The 4,075-nt window shown below is 37.0% G+C and overlaps 1 pseudogene across 1 annotated transcript; it reads left to right on the top strand.

The window, feature by feature from the left end:
• The first annotated feature begins 455 nt into the window (after nt 1-455).
• On the top strand, nt 456-1,372 carry LOC100603443 (annotated as a pseudogene). The gene has a single exon (XR_001113333.2). The product of XR_001113333.2 is annotated as a 60S ribosomal protein L6 pseudogene (transcript).
• The last annotated feature ends 2,703 nt before the right edge of the window (nt 1,373-4,075 follow it).

The following is a 4,075-nucleotide window of genomic DNA, read 5'->3' as shown; positions in this document are numbered from 1 at the left end:
TAAGAAATAGAATATTGTTCAGAGGTCACCTCTATCCTGAATTGTTCACAATTCATTTGCTTATATGTACCATATGTATATATCTCTTAGCAATAAACTACTTTGCATTGCCAATTTTTTACTTTAAGCATTTAAAGAAAATGCTTTAGTATGAATTCTTTTGCTGAACATTATGAGCATTTTTATTAGTCAACATTATGCTTTTAAGATTCATCCATGTTGATGCCTCTAGCTGTGATCCCTTCCATGTCACAGTTGCTTCACATACCATGCTGGGAATACATTGTCTGCTGTTTACGCATTCCCATGATGGACATTTGGCTTATTTCTTTTTTGTTATGGTTATGAAGAATAATGCTGCTCTGAGTATTTTCTTACATGCTTCCGTGTGTTCATGTGAAATATTTCCTAGTAAGGTAAGAGTCAAATTGCTGGTCACCTTTTCCCATCTTGCAAGATGACGGGTGAAAAAGTTGAGAAGCCAGATACTAAAGAGAAGAAACCCGAAGCCAAGAAGGCTGATGCTGGTGGCAAGGTGAAAAAGGGTAACCTCAAGGCTAAAAAGCCCAAGAAGGGGAAGCCCCATTGCAGCCGCAACCCTGTCCTTGTCAGAGGAATTGGCAGGTATTCCCGATCTGCCATGTATTCCAGAAAGGCCATGTACAAGAGGAAGTACTCAGCCGCTAAATCCAAGGTGGAAAAGAAAAAGAAGGAGAAGGTCCTTGCAACTGTTACAAAACCAGTTGGTGGTGACAAGAACGGTGATACCCAGGTGGTTAAACTTCGCAAAATGCCTAGATATTATCCTACTGAAGATGCGCCTCGAAAGCTGTTGAGCCACGGCAAAAAACCGTTCAGTCAACACGTGAGAAAAATGCGAGCCAGCATGACCCCTGGGACCATTCTGATCATCGTCACTGGACGCCACAGGGGCAAGAGGGTGGTTTTCCTGACACAGCTGGCTAGTGGCTTGTTACTTGTGGCTGGACCTCTGGTTCTCAATCGAGTTCCTCTACGAAGAACACACCAGAAATTTGTCATTGCCACCTCAACCAAAATCGATATCAGCAATGTAAAAATCCCAAAACATCTTACTGATGCTTACTTCAAGAAGAAGAAGCTGCGGAAGCCCAGACACCAGGAAGGTGAGATCTTTGACACAGAAAAAGAGAAATACGAGATTACGGAGCAGCGCAAGATTGATCAGAAAGCTGTGGACTCACAAATTTTACCAAAAATCAAAGCTATTCCTCAGCTCCAGGGCTACCTGCGATCTGTGTTTGCCCTGACAAATGGAATTTATCCTCACAAATTGGTGTTCTAAATATCTTAAGAACCTAATTAAATAGCTGACTACAAAAAAAAAAAAAAACAAATTGCTAGTCACAGGGTGTATATTCCTGTTTTACCTGACAATGCCAAATTGCTTCCTAAGTGGTAGTTCAATTTGTATTCCCCAAAGTGGTGCATGAGTTACCATTGATCCACATTTAATAAATTCTCTTTTCATCCACACTTAATATTGACAGATTCTTAATTAATTTTTCAATCTGCTGTGTACAATAGTATTTCATTATCATTTAATTTGCAGTCTCTTGATTATTCTACATCTTTTATTATCATAAGGCTGAACATCTGTTAGTATCTTTGTCATAAACACATTCTCCTATATTTTGCCTAAAAGTTTCTAAGATCGACTTTTTATATTTAAGCCCTTGATTGCTTATCTACTTGTAATTTATTTTTTTTACTCACCCTTCAAATTCCATATTAAAATAGCTCAGAGTGAAACTTTAGAATTCAAACATCATATCAATAGTCTTTATCAAACTTCTAAACAATGCATCAGTCATTTCTACATTATATGTGCAAAATGGCATCTGGCCTTGGCTTGGTTGCTTACAGTGACAGGGAGCTCATTATTTCAACAATTACAAAGTTCTTCTTATAGATTTGTTGATTTCTGTCTTTGTGTAAATCCCAAACATTTACTAGAGTTTTTATTTCTGGAGAAATCCCAAAGAAGACTATGGTGTGACTGCAAAAATACCTCTGATCATTACACTTTCCTGTGTCTATATCTCTTGCATCTCTGCCTATCAAGGAGTGGGGACCATTTCCCTCCCCCTTAAATCTGAGCTGGTTTTGTGACTGAGTTTGACATACAGAAAGGACCAGATGTGATTGTGTACCAACTATGAGCTTTGGCTTCAAAAGGCTTTTCATGCTTTGGTTGGCTCTATTGGAACCCATGCCATGCCATGAGAAGAAACACAAACTAGCATGCTGGAAGATGAGAGACCACCTGGACCAGAGACAAGTCATCCTAGTTCTGCCCATCCTAGATCATCAACTCATAGCTGGCCCAGTTGCTGATTGCCAACATGTGAAGAATTGCAGTGGCAATCACCAGAAACCAGAATTGTCCCATCTGAGATCAACCTAAATTGATCCACAGAATTGAGAGCTAAATAAACTGTTGTTTTGAGCCACTGAATTTTGAGGTAGTTTATTAGATAGCCATAGCTAACTGATATAAAGATAAATTCTCTTTCTACATGGCAATCCTTATACCTATGATGTAAACAATAATTTTATGATGACTTTATTAGAAAAATACCATGTAATTCAATAGTATTTTTTCCAATTTGATTATACTAATCAGTATTCATGCAATCATGAGTGTCTTTGAATGAATATACAATTGTCAGCTAGGAAATTCATGAATCAATATGAAAATAAAATACCACCACAACAATAAAAGTAAAATAGAATTCCACAGATGAAGAATCAAAGCACATGTTCAAAAGCAGTCATATACATATTGAATTTATAGAATTATTTTTAAAATCCAGTGATTTATAAGTAATTCTGAAACCAATCCTATGAAGTAGATAATACTATTATCACCTATTTTACATATGAGAAAACTGAGGCTTAAAGAAAGTAAATAATGTATAATAGTTTACTGAGATAGGAAGTGGACAGAATGCAAATCAAATCTCAAGCCTCTCTGATACCAGAGCCCATGATCCTTACTACTGTGACAGGAGTTCTCAGCCCTGCCTCCATATTAGAATCATTTTGGGAAGCATTTTTAAATGTCATTTTACAGACACATTCTGAGAAAATTAAATCAGCATCTCTGGGAGTTTGCAGAGAGATGGGCTATTGGTGTGTTTTTGTTTTTTAAAACTCCTCAAAGATAATAGCTGTAAAAAGCCAGGGTTAAACTTCATTTCATTATGTGTTGCACTTACAAGGAAATTGCTCATCCTTCATATTGCTAATCCTTCAATTGCTAATCCTCCATGGCCCTTCATAGCTTAAACTCTGCCCATCTCCAGACTCATCTTGGACCTCATTTCCACTCCATGGATTGTTACTGTTATTAAAATACAGCTTTGATATTCCAAAAAACATCATCCAGCTATGAGATGGATTTAGAATTTACACAAGCACCACTGATCATGTTGATTCTACACTTGAATGTACCAAAAACTTACTTATATAACCTCAAGTAGGTTCTTTAATCCCACAAAACCACAGCATCCTCACGGACACAATAGGTTTGAAGATATTTTTTATCCAAGACCTCACAGTGTTTAAAAAATATAATAGGATCCTAAAGAGATTCTACAATTTTATGGGAGCTTCTAATTGGCAACAGACTAGCAGCTTCCACTGAAAGCAATCACACAAGGATTCAGGAATCAGCGAATTTTCTGTATTTCACTGCCATCTATTGGATTTCAGCTGTATCCAAAATGTTTTCAGTTATTCCCATAGAGATCAATTCACATTAAACAGTCCTGTGCACTTTGGAAATGAAGGCAGGTGCTCTTTTGAGCAAAATAAGATTTTTCCCTATTATCATTTAAGACTAACTAAGCCTACTAAAATAACTAAATATCCCATTTAGGAAATATATCTGGGACCATCTATTCCTACTATCTACAATAGTTAAGTTTCATTTGTCAGGAAGGACTAAGGCCGAATGATAGGATTATGAAAACTAAAATATCAGCCGAGGAGCTTCTAAGTCAAGATTGAGCTGTGAATGGCCGAATAGGAA

The sequence above is a fragment of the Nomascus leucogenys genome, unplaced genomic scaffold (assembly GCF_006542625.1).
Source record: "Nomascus leucogenys isolate Asia unplaced genomic scaffold, Asia_NLE_v1 001846F_22496_qpd_obj, whole genome shotgun sequence".
NCBI lineage: Eukaryota > Metazoa > Chordata > Mammalia > Primates > Hylobatidae > Nomascus > Nomascus leucogenys.
Note: the sequence above shows the minus strand (reverse complement) of the source record. Positions and strands in the feature narration are given on the sequence as shown.